Source organism: Meles meles, chromosome 17 (assembly GCF_922984935.1).
Source record: "Meles meles chromosome 17, mMelMel3.1 paternal haplotype, whole genome shotgun sequence".
In the NCBI taxonomy this organism is placed as follows: Eukaryota; Metazoa; Chordata; class Mammalia; order Carnivora; family Mustelidae; genus Meles; species Meles meles.
In genome coordinates, this window is record NC_060082.1 from 68340988 (window position 1) to 68362562 (window position 21575).

The following is a 21575-nucleotide window of genomic DNA, read 5'->3' on the forward strand; positions in this document are numbered from 1 at the left end:
AACAAAACAGTGTGTTGGAGCAGAGACCCATGTAATCTCAGGGCTCCCCGTATACACCTGCAGCTGAGCAGAACGGTTCAGAGAGGAGAGAGTAGACGTGTGCTTCTCCCGCCGGAGCCTGCTAGACTGAGAAGCTCGCGGGATCTCAAAGAACACCATGAGATCAATCATGAAAGTATCCAGATGTGCGGAGTGTCTGGGAAAGAACTGCAGGTGTGGCTCTCGGCACGGAGAACCCAGCAGAGGCAGATAGGCGAGGATCCCAGGAGTTTCTGAAGTGTTACGTTGCGGAAGAAACCATGAGCCTAGACTAAGAATGTTTACGGTATTCGAAGTTTGAAATGGCACTTGGATCCCACCAGCCTATGACTGAGAAAGCTGTTCCGATCTTGAGAAGCGCACATTCTAAATACCATTTCAGGGTGACGGAAAAAGAAGGATCTCCCAAGAGGTGGGGAAGTCTGTGAGACCATCAGGCTGGGGAACTACTCCAAGGGTACAGGTCAATCGAGAGGCGTTTCCCACTCCCAGAGTAGAGGCCATCACAGCATCTGCCAGGGCAGGGTTCAGGATTGCTACAGACCAGCGACCGGAGATTCTCACCTTCTTTTCACTTAGGAAATTAGGAACCTGTACCCTACTGCAGGATATGGAACACGGGGACGGGAGCATGTAGCGGGCTGAAAGACAGGCCCAACCTTTTAATCCCCAGAACCCATGAACTTGACCTTATTTGTGGAAAAAGGGTCTTTGTAGTTATAATCAAAAATAACTGACAGGGGGACAAAGACAGGAACAATGTACTGAGGGGGACAAAGACAGGAACAATGAGAGAAGGCTGTGGGACTCCCAAGTCCTGAACTGGGTTGCTAGAGCTACTCACTGCAAACAGGTTACCCCGCAAAAAAGGAAAGATGGCGCCAAGGACAGAGCTATAACGGGTGGCACAGAGACCAGTCGAGCCATCATGGGCCCAAAGGGGGGAGTCTTGCCACAAAGGGTTAGTCTCTGCTTTGGAACCAACAGGATTTCCCCTGCTGGATTTAGACCTTGCTTGGGACCCATGACGTCTTCATTTTCTCCAGTTCCTCCCTTTTAGAATGAGAATCTCTATCCTCTTCCTATCATACCATTGTGTCTGGTGAGCATGTAACTTGTTTTCTAGTTTCATGAGTTCTTAAAGAGAGAGGAGTTTTCTCCTCCAGGATGAACACACTCAGAGTCATTCATAAACACATTTAAATGATTCAGGTCACGACAGTAGGGATTTTTTTGAACTGAAGACGTTTAGATAAGTTTGGGACTTAGAGCCGATGCTGTTGTTATGGGCAAAAAGTTGGAAAGTTTGGGGTCAGCTGAACATACTTTGCTGGTGGATGGATGTGTGTTTTGGTGAGAGGAAAGATGAGAGTGAGCTGCCTTCGATGTCCTAAAAGCCATGTCCGTAAGCTAATCCCTCAAACTATGAGTGTGACCGTCTTCCGGAGGAAGACTCTGCAGACGTAGTGAAGACTCCTGGAGGAAGAGGGCCCGGATGACCGGCCCGGATGACCGACACCACGACTGGTGTCGCGCACAGACGGCCGGGGAGACGCCACGGGGAGACAGAGGCGGAGAACGGAGTGGCGTAGTCACTTGCTGACACCTGCAGACCCCAGATGCCGGAGGGGGCGAGGAGGAAGCCTCTCCAGTGTCTCTGGAGGGAGCACTGCCCTCCTGACACCCCGATTTCGAACTTCTGGTCTCCAGAACCGTGAGACGCAATAACTCTCTATTGTTTTAAGCCACCAGTTCTTGGTAACTTGTCATGACGACCACAGGAAACTAATACAGGACATAAGACCTGCCTTTTAATTTCATCCCGAGAGCCGCACAACACACAGACCTAGCGTGGAGACCCCCGAGCATCACCGTCTAACACAGAGACCGCCTCGCATCACCCGCAGCCCCTAGACCTTCCGCTGGTGACTAAGCCCGTGTCCACGTAGAGGTTTTGGCTTGTCTCCGGGGGTGGCAGGAGCGTACTTGTCTGTGGGAGGGGAGGTGTGCCCGATGTCGGTGAGCCAGAAGAACGCACTGTGCCGCCGTCGGTGTGAGTACCAAGGCTTCCCTGTGCTTCCGTTTCCAGCACGGGGTAGGAGCTCATTTCTCAGCTCCCCTAGAGTTGGACGGGTCAGACCGTAAGTAGTCCTGGCCGGTGAGCTGGGAGCAGAAATGACATGTCACTCTCTCGGCCCAGAGCCCCGAAAGGGAGACGAGAAGCCAGCTGCCAGCTCTGCGTCCGCGAGGGAGCGTCAGTGTCCCCGGCAGAAGACAACAGGGTTTGCCCTGCTCTTGCTGCTGCAACACAACATCCTTCCTGACTGTCTTGAAGACCCAAAATTCTGAGGGTGCCTGCTGTGGACTGGTGGGGGCGGCTAGAGGGACAAACAGAGAAGCACTTCATCTTTTCAAGGGATTTACCATCTGGTAAAAATGCAGTCACGGGGAGCAGCGGCGTGCACACGGGACCGGGCACCAGAACTACCCGGGGGGTGTTGCCCCACCACAGACCTCCGGATTCGGACTCTGGGCAGAGGCGAGGGGCGGCAGCTGGGCACCGGCAGAGCTGAGCGGGGCCACGCGTGCTGTCACAGAAGCTCGCGTCCGGACACGCGGCTCGGGACCACTATTATCGAACGCTTTTGGTCACAGAACTCCCTCGTGGCGTCCTGGTAGCTCGGCAGTGGACCGCAGCGGTGACCCTTCCCTGCCCAAGTGACACGGGGCCCGGAGCCCCAGCCTCATCCTGGGCCTGACGCAAGGGACCCCAAGAGGCTGCCGAGAGTCGTTTTTAAAAAGGCCTAACAGAATAGGAGAGACCCAGTCAGGTAGAGTGCGCCGTCGGGGGGTTCGGAAGAAAGTTCAAGCACGCGGGACCAGACCAAAAAGGCTTTGTGGGGTGGGGTGGGGGCCACCAGGAAGGGCTTTGCACGGAAGCAGTCGGGGGCGAGTGGGTAACGGGTAGAACAAGTCTCCTCCTCACGACCGTGCGTTTAGGGTCCGCTCAGCCATTTATAAGCCGCCAGACCAAGCTCCACAGGCGCAGAGACCTGGTCTGTCTTCTCCTCCACTGGGTTCTCAGCACCTGCAAGAGCGGAGCCGCCAGCGAACACGCTTCGAGCAAAACGCTGCCGCCTGCCACGCGCCGCTCCCTCCGGTGGCCGGCAGCTGGGAGAGGGGAGGAAGGTCGGCGCAGGCCGCTCTGGGGGACCCTGGCCCTGCCGGCATCGTCACTTCGGCGTAGCCACACCGACTTCGGACTTGAGATTGGCCTCAAGCACGTGACAGATTCATGTCCGTGACTGTTTCAGAAAACGAGGTATGTGGCCATTTGTCACAGCAGCACCAAGAGCCTGACGCGAAGCCCCGGGAGGCTCCGTGACTGGGCTAAGGACTCGCGTTGAAGGAGACAGAAACCGAACGCCGCGGTCTTCGTGGCGCTCGTTCCTGCACTTCCATTCGGCACTTGGACGGGCGGGATCTTTCCGAGAAACTCTGGGGCTGGAGGGGCAAGCGGGGGCGAGCGGGACAGGGACCAGCACTACAGTGACGAGCGGGACAGTGACGAGCGCCCCGGGAATGACCACGCCAGCACGTCCCGGCTCTCTGCAGACACTGGCTGGCTTTTAGGCCCCCGGTTCACAGTGCGATTTCACATGGAGGACCACGGTTTCACCGGTTTCTGGGACACTGAACCGGCATCCACTTCTCCGGCCGAGAACACGCGTCAGCCCGCGACGGTGCGCGTTGCCGGCCGAAACTCGATGCGCCGCTGCCTGTCCCTTTTCTTTTTCTCTGCTCCAAGTTTGCGCGTGGATCAGCATGTTTGTCAGCAGAAGCGAATCTGGAGCTTGGCACACAGAATCTGTAGAGATTAGTGGCCATTTTAGGCTGGAGCCTAAGGAACTGGCTGAAATGATGAACGTGGCAGAGAGCCGTGGTCTGCTGTTGCGGGGCCCACTGAGCACACCTGCACCAGGCAGTCACTGAGCCGGGGGCTCCCCAGCCAGCGGAAAGCACGTCGTCCTGGCTCTTTCCAGTCCACAAGGAGACTAGGACACATTCCATTAAAAAGCTCAGAATCTCAGAGCCTCTGACTGGAATGTCAAGCTTCTCACCCCCCAGGGGAGTCTGCAGAGAAGGGAAATCACCAGCCTGGCTCAGGAGCGCCGTGGTGCATACCAATGAGGGGCCAGCTCGAACCCCGAGGTCCAAACCCGTGTGTCTCCGCACACAGGACTCGGCTACACGAGGTGACGGAGGGCGGGGGAGCGCTGCTCCAGGGAACCGGGGTCAGCCCCGACTCTCCGAAACCTGCTCGGCAACGCACGCAGCATCCGCACCTCGGCTCCCCGTGAAGCGGCAGAAGTGGGGTCTTCCAAGTGCTTCCTAGCCAACGCTCACGCGCCGTGGATGGAAACGTAAATAGGTTTGGCCTCTGTGGAAAACAGTAGGAGGTTCTTCAAAAAACTAAAAATAGGACTATCCTATGATGCAGAAATCCCTCTTCTAGGTATATACCCAAAGGAAATGAAAACAGGATATTGAAAAGATTTCTCTTCTCCCATGTTTACCGCAGCATTATTCACAGTAGCTGAAATGGGAAACAACCGAAGTGCCCATCGATGGGAAAATGGATAAAGAAGTGATGTGCACGCGCACACACACACACATGCACAGACAGACACACACATGCACACACGCACACAGACACACACACACACACACACACACACTGGAATATTATTCGACCCTGAGAAAGATGGAAATCCTGCCATCTGGGATGATACGCATGGACCCTGAGGGCATTATGCTAAGCAAAATAAGTCAGATACAGAAAGACAAAGACTGCAGAGCATCTCTTGTATGTGGAATCCAAAGGGAAAAGAAAAACAAATTAAACTCATAGAAAGAGAGCAGGAAAGTGGCTGCCAGGGACCAGGGCAGGGAAATGAATGACGCCAGCACAAACATTCCGCTGTAAGGTGAAAAGGTCTGTACACCTGAAACTAATAAAACACTGTCTGGCCACAATAGTTCATACATTTTTAAAAGATAAGGGCTGAGGACGTCAGGTAAAACATGGAACTGTAGTTGGTAAACGGACAACTGAGATCTGTTGAGGGAGAAGAACTTAATATTCTCAAGACAATACGTACGTGAGACGGTTGATGGGGGGGTCCTTCCATAGTGTATACATGTATCAAATTACCCTGATGACGATACACACTTTAAATATCTTACCACTTTGTTTGCCAATTATACCTCCATAAAGCTGAGTTTTTTTGAAAAAAGAAAAATTTAAGAAACAGGAAAAGAAGAGTTTCTCCCTGGCTCTAATGACCGGGGTTCTACATCCAGGTAAGTAACCTGGCTTGGACCCGGACATCTGAGCAGACGCCCACCCACAGCCATACCCCTTGACGACGTCCCTCAGGCCCCACGGGCACGGGGTGGACGGGGACGGGACTGTCACGCGTGTGACTGCAGTACCCAGACACGGTATTTCTGAATCACGTGAAGGTGCGTGCATTTGTTACTTCCCAGCAGAGCTCGGCGGCCGTGTGTGTCCGCGGTCCACTGCTTTTAGACGGATCTGCTCTGCGGGAACACAGAAGAGACGTCAGTATTGGGTGAAAGCCTTGGGCTCTTTACAGATGTCAAGAATTACCATCTAGAAGGCCTTGCTTTCCTAAAGTGATAAAACTTTAAATTCTCTATCCCTCCCCCCCCGCCCCAGATAGTGTAAGGAAATTCTCAGCAAACGCAGTTTGGTATTGGAAAAACAAATAAGCAAGAAAACGTACAATCCCATGTGACCAACAGGCAAACGAGGGCTTGTGTTCCGATTCCAAATGTCCATTTTACTAAGTCAGCAAGCAAACCTTGGTCTGCAAGGGAGACTGTCTGGCTGTTCAGGGTGGATGGAGGACATTCTGGATTTGAACCCCTGGTCTTCCGTGTAGAGGAGTGACAGAGGGCAGGATAATTTTCTCAGACTCGGTGTCTTTGTAAAATGGGGGATAGTAAAGGTTTCCTCACGGCACCGTCAGGATCCAAAGGAGAAAATCAACGTAATAGGCCTTCCGCAGTGCGGGGGGATCTAAGTTCTCAGTAACCGGGAGCTGACTTTGCCGGAGACAGAGGGCGGCATGGGTAATGCCTGTAAATGAAAAAGTGTGTTTACTGGACTCCTTCAAGTGGTTTGGCTAAAAAGGGAAGGAGAAGAGACGGGGCACAGGGGAGCTGTGGAGGCTGATGGTGTGGCTGACGCTCCCTGGCTGTTTGCCTGTTGGGCAGTGACTGTGTTTTTGTTCCGATGATAAGTGATGGAGTAAGGTCCCAGGGGTCAGGAGGGACACCAGAGCATTAGATGAACAGAAGCTGGCTTGGCAGAGGAAGATGGCGAAGGCGCGGGTGCCCTTGCCTGACGGCCACAGTGCACCCCAAGAGCCGAAGACTATGGTTCTCTGGGGGCAGGGGCAGCCGGAGGCTCGAAGAGAGTCACCATTCCGAAAGCTCAAAACAGCACCAAAAAATGTGTTTGCTCATTTGTCCCCAGAAAGTTCATCCAGGACACATGAAAGACTTGCCAGGTAAAACCAAAAACACAGCAGAAGTTGAAAATTGAATTTATGGGACACAATTCTATAAAATTATTAACTTTCTCCTGGCAGAGAAAAAAGGAAAGAAAGCCTTGGCAGCCAAATGTCTGAGTACAGAATGTGGGTCATGGGGTCTGGCCGAGTGATTCGAGTGAAAGGACAGCAACAACACGTTTTGTCCTGTGCGTGCTTCTCCAGGGAGCAGGTTAGTGCGGACAGGGTTCAGAACATGCGAGTCCACGCCTCCATAAAATGGGGATCATAATGCCAATAACAAGACAGTTTTTGTTCACCACTCTTACTGCCTTAATGCACACACAAAAAAAAACCTTAAAAAGGGGGTTTGTGTTGGCTGTTCACACAAGTTTAAAATGATATTTTAAATCTCCCTATCTCAAGCCTCTCTTCCCTGGGTCTTCCTCTTGTCTGTGAATGACGTCACCATTGGCCAATTGTGGGTTCCCTCGGCTGGGCTCTGCCACTTTCCCTCCCGCCTCCAGCCCAACCCTGTCCTACTCCCTCCACGACTGAAACAGCTCGCCATCTCCTACTCCGGGGCTTGCCAGACTGGTTCCGCGAGGGCCACATGCAGTCCCCAGGCCATTGTCTGCCTCACTGCGCAGCCCCTGAGCCTGTCCGGTCTTCGTCTGTCTGCCTTCTGCGGTCTCTCCCTGGTCTGGCTCTTGCTCCCCTGCGGCCCGTTCTTACAGTGGGAAGAACGACCCTTTGAAACAAAAACCAGATTATCTTGCTTAAGAGTCACGCACCGGCTTCCTGTTGGCTGGAACAAAGCGGTCTCCCGGTCTCCCGGCTCTAACTCCTGGGGCCACCATTTCTTAGTTGAACGACCTTGGAAAAGTTACTTAGCTCTGAGTTTTGGGTAATGAACCTGGACAGGGAAGATAGTAATTCTTACTTCAGGGATTTGTTAAGAAGACAAAATGAAAAAAACACTGTAAAAAACACCTGGTCCCACGCCCAGCTCACAGGAGGAACAGAGAAATGCTGGTTGTCTTTTCTGTGATTTACAGCGGGCAGGATAACCACCGCCACGTCTGTTCCAGAGGGAAAAGAGCCCAGAGAGACTGTCCTTCACGAACCTGCGAGCTCACGCGGGAAGAGGGAGGACGTCAGCCATGGGACGATGGCCAGGGCGGGAGCCTGCGGCTTCCTCAGGGGAAGCCCCCAGGAGGACGTGCACTTGGAGGGAGAGAGCAAATGGACAGTTTCTAGGTGTCCCCATGTGTGTGGTTCTCACGCAGACTGTCCCCCTCACCAGAGCAAGTCGGGAGACCGCCTGCCCCACCTCCTAACCCAGGGTTTGCCGGCTGCCACCGTCCGTGGAGGTGGAGACATGTTCAAAGTCCAGGCCTCGTTCAGGCACAAAGTGCACTTAGATGTGTGGGGCAGGAGAGCGCCAGGCAAGGCGCCCACGCCGCACGGCAGCGGCGGGTTGTGCCAGCCCCGGTGCTCCGCACGGGGCACGGGAGTTTGTCGCCGCGCTGGAGGCCGCGGCTGGGGGCAATGGGTTTCTGGTGCGAGAAGGTTCTCTTCGCTTCTCTGCACCCCCGTCCAAGAGGGATCTAATTACTCCTTCTGATGAGTTTCTAACCTTACGTACTTCCTGGAATTAAAACAGGGATACCCGTGTGCCGAATCAGAGGCATCAGACGACTACATCCTGAACAGCATTCTCTGGCTCACAGACGGCGTGCGGCTGCCTTAAGGACACCTTATCTGAGTCCATGATGGGACAAAGGGTAACAAACTCTGGGCTGGGCTCAGAGGTCCATGACGCGTTGTCATTGCTTGTGACCGGTCAGTGGGGCCCGTGCCACACTGAGGACAGTGTACGTGCTTGGTCGTCCCTACGAGGAACCTGGAGCGTGGCCAAGCAGCAGCCTCTCACCAGGAACGAGGGCTGAGATGGCAGTTGCTCAGTCACAGACGACGAGGTGGGGGCCAGGTGCTTCCCACAGGGCCGGTCCCAGAGCCCGGCCCTAGACTCCTGCTGTTTTGGGTCTGCACCGCTACCTGCCTTTAACAGACTCCAGAATTTTAATGCATGCATTTCTTCTAGAGATTTTATTTATTTATTTGAGAGAGAGAGAGTGCGCACAAGCAGAGGGAAGGGCCGAGGGAGAGGCAGAAGCAGACTCCCGGGGAGCAGGGAGCCCGATGTGGGGCTCCATCTCAGGACCCCGGAACCACGGTCTGAGCCAAAGGCAGATGCTTAATGGACTGAGCCCCCCAGGTGCTTCGCAGGCATTTATTTTTGAGGCTTAGAGAAACATTCTGGCTCAAAATTTTGGTGAAAGTGAGGTATACATTTTGAAAAGAAAGTTGAATAATTTGCCTTCATTGATTTCACACTTGAAGCCTAAAGGCCTTCCCTCCCTCCTTCTCAGACCCTCCCTCCATCCCCCCTTCATATGGGGGCCATGTGCCCCCACTTCCCGGACCACTGTCTCCTTTCTCCTGCCTCTCTGACCTCGCTTATCTCCTCCCGCCCTTCCAGGCTGCCTGGGTGGGAACCCTAGCCCTTCTGCTCCCCACTGTGTAGCTACAGACAGACTCCCTGACCTTGCCAGTCTCTGTTTCCTTAGCTCTCCCTCACCTGCTGCACGGAGCACTTGAGGTCAGGCACGCGGCACAGGCCCGTGTCAGGTGCTCACTAACGCTAGCGACCCTCCGTGCCTCTTCCTTACGTCTGCTGGGCAGCAGGCGCGGAGAGCCGCGTGCAGCGGGTTTCCTGGGGAGTGTCTCCTATGCCCTGCAGGGCTGTCAGAAGCAGAGAGGGCAGAGAAGCTCGCCACAGGAACAACAGCGGTCTCAGCCAGTCCTGCCAGAGCTCTGGAGGATGCTGTCTTTCAGAGTTCCCCCAGACCGCAGCCAGAGGTCAGCTCCGTCATCCCCGCATCTGGCAGTCCTGGGTGCCGGCGGCCTGCAACAGGCACAGCTGGGCAAGGCAGCTCTCTTCTGCTGTTCGGAAGGCAGATGCCAGACACGGCTCCAGTGGACTGTGCTCGGCTGCAAAGCCTCCCGGCTGCGGAGAGACAAGGGCTCCCGTCCTAGAGGGAGCGGGGCCAGCTGACCGCTGCAATACTACATTTCCTCTGTATTTTCTTCCGTGGGAACTACTCGTGTGAGTTCTTGCTTCTAAACTGTCTTCGAGTCTTTTCTCCTCTGCCACAGGTTGCCATACAGTATCGGAAAACCATATGTCATTTTGGGGACAGAAAGAGTCTAATTTATTTGGCATTTTAGGAACTGAAAACAGTTGCAGGTTGACAACTCTTGAAGTTGGTGGTTATTGCATGGAATTCGCCAGAGTGTCCCGCGCTGTGTGTCTACGCGGTATCCGTCAACAAAAACAGTAGGAAACATACAGGCCTTCGGCAAAGCTGCTCTTTACTGATGTTAAGCTACACCAGTCTGCGGTGTGTCTTCTCCGTCACCCCCAGGCACCTTAGCAAAGAACAGGAAGGAGCACTGGCGGCCCATGTTCTCCACCTGTAGAATGGCTGAAGTTTGCCTACGTCGAAAGAGTCTGTGGGGGAAACGTACAAAAAGTCCAGTAGAGACGTGGCCGCATTCGGTACAAGGTTAAATCGTCGAGCACGCGACAGCCCTGCCTTTGTCGCACATTTGTAGAGAAGAACTTAAAAAAGTGCTCAACACCGTCATGACTACCAGCATGGGTGGTCAACGCCGAGGCCCCTCCGTGTGGAGAACTTTCAACAACGGACTCATGTGCTCAGCCTCGTCCGTGAAGGGAGAATCCAGATGAACTGTCTCTAAGGAGGAGCGGCTCAGATCCACAGCAGGTAGCCAGGACACCTGAACGCCGACTGGATACTGGCTGCTTTTCACCCAATTTACGGTGTTTGCTCGCATTTTGCGCTTCCTAAAAGCCGATCAATAAAAATGGACTTCGAGTTTTCGTGTGTGATCACAGGCAATACTGGGACATACTCTGATCCCAGAGATGCCCGGCAAACTCTGGCTTTCACTGATCTATATTGTACCAGATGCCTGGCCTGAAAACAGCAGAAGCCAGAGAGGAAGTCCTCCACAAGAAAAGAGCCAGGACCCCCCATGCTTGGAGGGTGGGAAGGGAGCAAGTCAGGTAAGGCTATAGGTCTTCCAAAGACTTTCTTTCTACAAACCCATGTGTGAATGGTGAAAAACAACGACGGGACATTTTCCCCTTCCTCTGTCTACATTAACAGGGTTTCTGTACATCACTGTCTCCTGTATTTTTTTCTCTTTTCCCCACTTTCTCTTAAGTAGAGAACAAAAATCAATTCCTTTTTCAACAAAGCACAACACAAGGAATTAACAGAGCAGAGTTTTCTACCCAAGAGCCTGGAAGACCCTTCACCCACCTAAGGAGATTTTACTGGCCTCGTGGACCACTGTCCCACCCTTGCTTCCCGTCACAGTCACAGCATGTGATTCTCTCCTCCTTCCTATTCTTTTTCTTTGTAATTGAACCAGTTCGGCATTTCTTTGCTAAGTCACTAGAGGATACAACCAAAGAAAATGCAACCGATGCCGCCAAGTTGCTGAAGGGAAGTCTCCTTTCACCGGTGGTAAAGCAGTTGCCAACGTGCCACGTGCACGCAGCACAACACCCACGACCACATTTCAAGACCCTGCTGAGTCGTGCTCTCTTCCCTGCGTGATGCTCTTGTGACCCCTGAGATCCATTCGTCTCCCTCGACCGGGGCAGAAATCTATCCAGACGATGTGTATCTCACAAGGGCAACGCACGCTACCTCACGTGAAACCTGTCCTGCGTTCAAACATCACCTGCCGGCTCGGCTCTCCCATTCAGCCTCCGTCTCCGCTCTGACAAACACACACACCTAGGTGCCAACTGACAGTGACGGCAACACTGTCCAGGGACAAGTGATGAGAACCTTCCTAGAATAATCTGTTGTCTCCGCAACACGCGTCTTTCTGTGAGGACTCGGACAATTCTTCTTAAATACATAAATAACTCTTTAGCCTCACAAATGTCTGCCCTTTACCATTTCACAACATAATCATGTTCGCGGGACAAGCCAGCCCGAGGTGGCCCACGTAGGAAGTGGGGAGCTGAGGTTTGACCTCAGTCGCTGACTCTAAAGGCCATGCTTTTCACCACCACAAGCTTTCTGTTTGTTTGCTGACAGTCAAGACACGAGAGAAGGTAAACGAAGGACACTGCACACACAGAGCTCACTTCCCTTCTGCTCCCCTGAGTCGTGGATAACAAGGCTACATGTGAGCCAGATGTAAGAAGAGAAACAGGAAGCCCCAAATGCTTTATGAAGGGTTAGGTGGTCACTGAGATTAGTGCAGGGACACGTGTGTGTTGTTGCTTTTCATCCTTAGACCACGAGTGTATTTAACTTAGCTTGATGCCAGAGATTAATTTAGGAATACAAGAAGGGAAGCAGGTATTCCTAAATATTTGTCCAGTGTTACTTGTTCTCAACGAGCACCTAAGGAGCTTTTCTTCAAGGCCAGGCTTAGTCCGATCACCCGTGATGGTAGTGATCATGATTAACTTTATTAAGCATTATGAACCAGCTACTGTTTGAGACATTCTACTTACTGTATCCAATTTAACCTTTAAATGAAACCCTAGGAGATCAGTTGTATTAACCCTATTTTACATAAGCAAACGTTAGGACTCTATAAAGGTAAGCGTCTCGGCCAAAATCACAGGAGAAGCAGACAGTGAAGGTAGAACCAGAAGCAGATGTGTTTGAGTCCAAAACCTTTCCTCTGTATGTGTTCCTCTCCTGAAACTTACGTACAGCTATCTCCGGGAGCAGCTCCTGAGTGTGACACGTTAGGCGAGGCCGCAGGGACATCGGACTGAGCGACTCCGGTCGGGCGCCGGCCCTCGCTGAGTCTCCAGTCAGTACCAAACCCATGCGACACATATCCATGCCCGCTAAGTGATGCAACAGAGGCGTACGGAGTGTTAGGAGAACATAATTATGAAGAAATATCTAACCCGGTTTAGAGACTCAACGAAAACCGTGGTGTCAAGAGACATTTGACTTGAAGCTCGAAGAATGAGTATGAGACGGCCAGACAAAGGAGAATGAGAGAATATTGGGGCAAAAGCAGGAGCATGACGGGAGGCCTGGAAGCAAAAGCGATGTGGCTCGTTGGAGGAACCCTGAGTCCAGCAGACCCGGGCCCAGAGCCACTCTCTCACAGGCACCGACGGGAAGGAGTAGCTATCAGGGAACCAACGACGAAGAATAAGTAGACAAGGACCAAATCACGACGTGCTCGTCAGCCACATGAGGAAACTGGCCTTTATGCTAAAGGCATAAGGGTTGAGGGGAAGAGCAGTTCCGTGCTCAGAGGAAGGGCAAGAGTGGACAGAGGGAGCGACGGTCTGCTGGATACTGAACAAAGTCACAGAAAAAGAGAGGACTTTTTTCTCAAGGGACGTGGACTTCAAGGAAGGCTCTAACAGTTGAGAACCTCGTGCCGTCCACCCACTTACAGGTATTTACTGATCCCCCACTTTGGCACCTGGCCCTGTTTGGGGCAATGAGGAGGCAACAGTGAGCAAAAATGCACCCCAAATGCCTACAGTCATGGCACTCCCATTTGAGATTTGAGGACCAGGCGCTAAGACTTGACAGACGTTAACTGTGCAGCCTCCCCCAGCCCTATGGCGTGGGCTTCCCACGGCAGAGACCGCCCGAGATCTGCCTGCAGGTCTGTCTGGTTCCAGAGCTGTGGGACAGATAGAGGAGACAGACAAGAACTCAGGGAGGAAAGCCTGAAGCATGACATCTAGAGGGACTGTGGCAGTGGGAGCAACTCGGGGTCCCACAGACACCAAACCCGCAGCTTTAATTTTCAGTCTTGCAAAAAGTGATTTTAAAGTTTTCCGTGACTGGGATGATGCCCAGGTAGCTCAGTCAGCTAAGCCTCCGACTCTTGGTTTCGGCTCAAGTCAGGACCTCAGGATCATGGCCATGGGATCAAGCCCCCCATCTGTCTCTGGGCTCAGTGCAGAGTCTGCTTGTCCCTCTCCCTCTGTTTCCCCTCCTTCTTTCTCTCTTTCTCCCTCTCTTTCTCAAATAAATAAATAAAATCTTTTTTTTTATTTTTTTCAGCGTAACAGTATTTATTGTTTTTGCACCACACCCAGTGCTCCATGCAATACGTGCCCTCCCTCTTACCCACCACCTGGTTCCCCCAACCTCCCCACCCCTTCAGAACCCCCAGGTTGTTTTTCAGAGTCCATAGTCTCTCATGGTTCATCTCCCCTTCCAGTCTCCCTCAACTCCCTCTCCTCTCCATCTCCCCATGTCCTCCATGTCATTTGTTATGCTCCACAAATAAGTGAAACCTTTTCATCATCTTTTGTTTTGTTTTGCAACAAAACCATCACTGTCTTATAGTATTTCTTTCCATCAGTAAACTCCTTCTTCTGCTTCGCGGAAGACCGCAGGCTCCATGGGCCGGCTCCACCGGGTATGGCGCTGCTGATCGGGGCGCGGAGCGGGTAGGCGGGCTGGCAGGAAGTCAGCGCCCACAGCTGCGCGCCGGTTTTTCTGTCCATCCTCTTCTCCTTTCTCTTCACTGAGTCTTTAATGCAGGAAACTTTGCTTTGCTTTAAAATCAGGAACCAGATTGCCCGTTTGTTCTCCCCGCATCGTTAGGCTCCTGAGCTCCTTAGTGATCACGCCTCTTAGGAAACAGGATCAGGAGGCCGTCTTAGCACCAGCTTCTGGAAGAATGCATTTGGGACACTTCCCTCAAACTCCTAGTGGCAGCGAATGCGGGAATCAGATGACTGTTCCGTCCACGAAGAGGCACAGCCTGGTCTGGAAGAGGTTCCCCTCCAATCTTCGGGTCCCTTCCTCCCCCCACCTTTTGCCCCGCTAAGTTGGTGTGGATTCCCTGACTTCGTTCAGGCCCTTTGGCCATGTCACGGGGTACCTGTGAGAGGTTTTCAGTATCCGATGAGCAAAAACCACTCCCTGGTTTGTATCTGAGGAAATAGGAGGGCTAAAAGGACAGGCATTTCACCCATCCTAGTCAAATCAGGCAAGAGTTAATCTAATTTGTACCTTCACCACCTTATAAACTCCCCAAAGATGTCACTCCCACCGTGGGACGGTTGCACAGGGCTCCCTGTGTCAGGGAAAAAACTGTCCCCTGATCTCATCCAAGTTCCCGTCCCCTGACCCATTCTCTCCCATTCATCCGTCAGCCCCAGATTTCCCTGAGCCCAGGGGACGGTTCTCTTCCGACCTTCACTCTCACAGAGTCAGATTCCTTTCCTACACAACCCTTGGGCCCTCCTTGTGTTTGTGCACTTGTTGTGAGATCCTGTCGTTAATTCAGTGTCCTTCCTTCCCCAGACCATGACAACAGGAGGGTTTTGCCCGTGGCCCAGTGTTTGATGATAAGAGAAGCTCAAAAATATTTGTTGAATAAATGAATGAAACCAGATTGTCAAAATGGGAGTTTATTTTAAAAAAAAAAAAAAGGCTTTAATTGGTCATAAGAAATGGACAGAACTCCATGGGTCAGGGACGGAAGAGGGTCTCCCTTGAGAGTCTAAGGACAAAGAGGTAAGGACTGGCCTTCAATATGATCAGACTTTCTCACATTCCCATGTGTCCCTTATGGCCTCCCCTCAGTTCATGAGGGCCAGGCTCTCCACTGTTCCACTTACATAAGCCAGCAGAGGTAAACATATTCTGTCAGCCTCTGGGAAAAACCAACCTGAACAATTAACTCATGCATCAGTAGGCATTTAGCATAGGATCAGGTGTTCAACAGCAATGTAAATCCTGAAAGCGACTGTAGAGAAAGTGTCCACATAAACAAGGCCCCGCTCTCAAGGAGCTCACGTACAGGGAGTGGGCTTTAAGTCCCAGTTGGTTAATTTGTAGCTGGTTGGCTACAGAGTGTCCATTCCTTGGAAATACAAACCTGAAACTTTTACTGAACCTTCCTATCCAGCTGAGGAGTGGGTCCCTGGACAGCATCGCAGCTTCATCTCTTAGCTTCCGGAATTCTGTGGCTCTTCGAAGAGCCTCAGTTTAACGTTTAAGGTTAATGCCATTTTGTGTATAAATCTTTTACATCAAATTCAAGAACCATCTCCTCCTCATAAACTTCAGTGCTAGCTAGAGCTTCTTTGCTTTGCCAAACGCCTGACTCTACATGACAAAGCTCCTGCCCACTCGTGGGTTAGTTGCTCGAGCTCACCGTCCGCAGGACACGTCACAGTCCCTGAGAGCTGTGGTGCACCCCACTGACAAGGTTTGCTCCTGAGCAGATCTTCTATGCACTAGTGGTCCCCTGCCAGTCTTGGCCTCCTTAGCAGTCGGACCTCCAGATCTGTGCCGCTGCCCACTGATGTCCGTACACCTTTGCCTCAACCCAGTACCCGAAGCCTATCAGCAGGTTTGGGTTCCTCGACATCATCTTTCTTCCAGAGTCAGCATCTCTGTACTTTCTGGGGACTGGGCTCTTGAAGGGAACATGCGGGCATCCTTCTTGGGCAGACCGTCCCACATACCATTTTTTCCAATTCTGTCTCTCCTATTCAGGTGGTACAGGGCCCGTTAAGAATGAGCTGGCCAAGCAGAAACCAGCTGGAGAATGAAAGGTCAATAACTTTCTTTCATGCAGAAACGACCAATCTTGACAATTCTTGGACAGTCTCCATTCACCTTGACTTCAGGGAGGGAAGCCCCTCCCATGGGCCAAAGGGCCAAGTCTCTCTCCATGAACTGGGAGTCCCAAGGTGACGCTTCTCCACTCAGTCCTCAGACCCTGTTATAACAGCATAGGGAGGAACAGTGGCTGGTGGGAGAATGGGACCTGAGCTAGTACCTGGAAAATGATCCGGCAGACCCTGAATTTAGAATGTCCAGCACTCAGAACCCCCCCACTTTTTTTCACCTTTGGGCTTTAGCACCAATTCTGGACTACAGAAAAGTTCACTCTGGTCACACAGGCCATCGAGGAAGATCACACAATGCATGTGGTCTTGAGTAGACCAAGTAACCAGTGGATCTGTCCATTTCCACGTTTCTCTGCCCCATGTTCATCGTTTCTCCACTCCCACTTCAGCCAAGAATAACGTTCCCCTTTCCGTGGTTAATCCCTCCGCCAACCTGACTCCTTCTCCTTCAGTTAGAAGAGAAATCTCCTTTCTCAGGATCCTTGACTTCACCCTACAGCTAACTTATTCCCTACGTCAGTGAGTTTTCATGCGGGCCGACCTGCTATATTAGCGAAGTGAGCTTCTCATATGTCTCTTCACTCTGACCCCAAATTCTCACACTGATCACCAACTTCCTAATCCCACGTTCTCACACTGATCACCAACTTCCTAATCCCACGTTCTCACACTGATCACCAACTTCCTAATCCCACGCAACACTCAATCCTTTTCCATTTCACTTCAAATTCTGCCACTATTCAGAAACCCTTCCCCTGAAGGTCCCGTGACCTAACTACCAAATTCATTTTTCCTTTCGGTCTGTAGGAAACAACCAAGAAAAATGGATACAAATATAAAGGCTAAATGGGTCGAAGATGGGCTGAGGTTTACGGTGTTTCGAAAACCTCCCGGCTAAGTCGGGATGAGAACGGGAACAAAAGCAGGTCAGGAAGAAACAAGGACAGGTCCGAGGGAGGAGTCTGCCTGACCAGCTGGTGCCAGGCTCATGGACTTGGCCAACAAATACGAGCGTGCAGGTGGGTCAGACGGGGCTGCAGAATGAGGAGAGAAGCATCCTTCCAAGCCCTCAGACTCTCTGGTTGCTGTAACTCCTCTGTTTCTGGAGAATATGACAGAGGTCAAAGCAGGATGAGACCCCACTACTCTGGTGACTAGTCATCATTCCACATACTTAAAAATCCAAGAACTCCATATCCTTGAATTTTCCCTCTTTACGGAAAATAGATGAAGAACTCCTTGACCAGGGTTTCCTAGTGTGTGCCATGATATAGCCCTATATAGCAAGACTCCTAAGGGCTGTAATCCCTGGTGCCGAGAGAAGTACCTGGCTCGGGCGTTCCAGACTACCCGTCCACGGATAACTGAATGTTTCCAACACAGGCACCCACCGGGGATGTTGGTTTTTGTTCCTTGGTTTGGTTTGATTTGGTAAAGTCTGAAAAAAAAACTGGGTTAAATCGGAGGGGGAGACGAACCATGAGAGACTGTGGACTCTGAGAAACCATCTGAGGGTATTGGAAGGGAAGAGGGTGAGGGGTTGGGGGAGCCTGGTAGTGGGCACTAAGGAGGCCCCGGATTGCATGGAGCACTGGGTGTGGTGCATAAACAGCGAATTCTGGAACACTGGAAATAAATTAAAACAATAAATAAAAATTTTAAAAATTATTTCTTTGCTGCAGGGCAGCTTACGATACAGGGCACTTCTCAAATGTTTTCAAACATAACAGCCTTCCTCCCTACACAGCCTCCCAGTGTAACCCTTTGGGAAAACATTCCTAAATCTTGCTGGTAGCGCAGTGCCGGGGCCAATGCCCCCCTCTCTCCAGTTCCCTCCCCTTCGCCCTCTGCAAGTGCTAAGGGGCAGGCCAGCCTCTGGAGAGTCCCATTCTTCAGAAGGACATGAAACACAACTACACAAAAGCTAAAGCAGGTGAATTCGAACAGTTGACTAAGGCACTATCAGAACAAGAACAAGAGGGTTTAAATTAACTGCCTAGTTGAGTGAACCAGATCTCCTTGTTTCACTCCAAATGTCTATGTAATAATGCAGCCTTGGACAAGAGCCCACCTACCATTTAGAAAGAAGCACAGCATTTACATTACTAGCATCTGAAGTTGATGTTTTGGAGTTGTTGTAAACTTCACAAGGCTGTTGTGAGAACTGAAATAAATCATATATGTTCTAGCATGTAGCAGTCTTCAAAAACCAGATGTTAAGACCAGGCAGACCCAAAGAGGGGAAGACAGTAATAGGGTAAGAGGACTACAGGCTCACCTCCTCACTGAATACAGCTGGATCGCCATCAAATCACCCTACGTGCCCCAGAGACTGAGCTGAAGACCGGCAGAACAAACTCCACAACTAAAGAGAAAGAAGAGGCCACATGAAAGAGGTTAGGAGGTGCGGACATGCAATTTGGAAGAGAAACGGGTCATGAGCGCTGCAGTGGGGAGGGAGCCACGGTCGCAGAAAAGGGTGAGAGAGACACTAGCATGTGGGGCTCGCAGGGAAATGAACCCCCATAGCAAGTGGCTGGGAAAGCAAGAGAGGCCAAACTTGATGACTTCTGGCAACCAAGAGTGCTTAAAACCTGGAGTTGTGAAGTTCAGCCTGCTTGGATCTAGAAGGCATTACAGGGCTCTTGACAAGAAGGCAGGCAGACAGCCCACAGACACGCAGCATGGAGACAGAGACCCAAAGAGCCCCAGAGGGGAGTTTATTTGCCCAACCTGAAGCATGTCCCAGAGAGGCAGCATTCATGGAGCGACCCTTCTGGGTCTACAAAGGAAGTGGCAGATGTCATTTCCCTTTCCCGCTCTGCAGCATCAGCATCGGGCCACCCTGCAGGAACCAGTGCCACTCACTACCTAATTTGCTTACACCAGCCCCTGCCCCCCGCACTCCAGTGGAACTGTCCTTCACAGTCACACGTACTGCAGTCCCAGAGCAGCAGGCTCCATGCCGCAGAAGACTGGCCCAAACAGCTGTGCACACCGTGTCTCTCAGCTTGCGGTGTTGCAGGGCCTCAGTTCCAGTGGCGGTGGAGATAGGTCGTATATCACAAGCATACCAGAGCATACCTAGTTAAAACTCACCACACACAGGCCAGGGACTAAACACTGTCCACAATAAGCAAAGAGAGCCCCTGCAGACAGAGGACAATGTGGCCAGGACACAACAGCAGAGCACACACAGTACACACTGGGGACACTTCCAGAAGTTCCAGGCCCTTCAGGACATTGCACAACCTCTTCCTCATAAAGCCATTACACTCAAGCACAGGAGATGTAGCTGACTTTCAAACATACACAAGGAGGCACAAAGATCTAGACAAAATGAAAAGACAGAAATTTGTCACAAATGAAAGAACAAGACAAGGTCATGGTCAGAGATCTAAGCATAAAAGATACAAATAACATGCCTGATAGAGAATCTAAAATATTGATCATAAGGATACTCACTTGCCTTGAGAAAAGAGTGGAAGACATGAATGAGTTCCCTTAACACAGAGATAAGAATAACCCAGCAGAGATAAAGGGCTCAACAAACAAAGAAAACCACTTGAAGGATTGAACAGAAGGATTAAAGAGGCTGAGGAGTGAATTAATGACCTAAAAGACAAAGTAATGGAAAGTAATCAAGCTGAACAAAACAGAGAAAAAAAAAATTATGCAAAACAAGACTAGACTCAGGGAACTCAATGACCCCATTAAATGTAGTAACATTTGCATTTAGGAATCCCAGAAGAATAAGAGAGAGAAAGGGGGACAGAAAATTTATTTTCTATCAAAAGATAATAGCTGAAAAATTCCCTAATCTAGGGAAGGAAACAGATAACCAGATCCAGGAGACACAGAGAACCACCAACAAAATCAACAAGAATAGATCCACAGCAAGACATATTGTAAGTAAAATGGTAAAATATAGTGATAGAGAAAAACGTTTAAAGCAACAAGACCAAAAAAAAAAAAAAAAGAAGACAATTTCATACAAGAGGAAACCTATAAGGACAGCAGGGGATTTTTCAGCAGAAATCTCCCAAGCTAGAAAGGTGTGGCATGATATATTCAAAATGCTGAAGGAGAAAAATCCGCAGTCAAGAATACTCTATCCAGGGGCGCCTGGGTGGCTCAGTGGATTAAGCCACTGCCTTCGGCTCAGGTCATGATCTCAGGGTCCTGGGATCGAGCCCTGCATCAGGCTCTCTGCTCCGCAGGGAGCCTGCTTCCTCCTCTCTCTCTGCCTGCCTCTCTGCCTACTTGTGATCTCTCTCTGTCAAATAAATAAATAAAATCTTAAAAAAAAAAAAAACTCTATCCATCAAGACTATCATTTCAGAGTAGGAGAGATGGAGAATTTCCCAGGCAAATAAAAACTAAAGAAGTTCATGACCACTAAACTAACCCTGCAAGAAATATTTGAATATTTGTAGGTGGACAGGAAAGACTAAAAGTGACAGCATAAAGGTTGAAAACACAAAAGCAGTAAATATTTTTGTAAAATCTCAGTCAAGGAACTCACGACATAAAGGATATAAAATGTGACACTATAATGTTGGTGTGGGGCAGAAGGGGAGGAAAGAATGGACTCCAACACAAATGACCATTGACTTAACAGAGTCTCCTATATGCAGAAGAGCTTACGTAAAACCTAATGGTAACCATGAATCAAAACCACTAATAAACATGCAAAGAAAAGAGGGAAATAAACCCAAATAAGGGAAACCAACAAACCACAAGACAAAAAAGGATCAGAAACAACCACAAAACAGGTAATAAAATAGTCATAAGTATGTATCTGTCAATAACTTTGAATGTAATGGGCTAAATGCTCCAATCAAAAGACGCAGGGTGAAAGGATGGACAAAAAAACAAGACCCATCTATACTGCCTACAAGAGATCATTTTAGACCTAAAGATACCTGCAGACTGAAAGTGAGGGAATGGAGAAACACCCGTCATGCAAATGGACTTCAAAAGAAAGATGGAGTAGCAATCCTTATATCAGACAAACTAGACTTTAAAACAAAGACCGTAAGAAGAGACAAAGAAGGACACTACATAATAATCAAAGGGACAATCCAACAAGAAGATAGAACAATTGTAAATATGTATGCACCGAATATGAGAGCACCCAAATACATAAAACAGTTAATAACAAACATACAGGAACTAATTGACAATAGTACAATAAT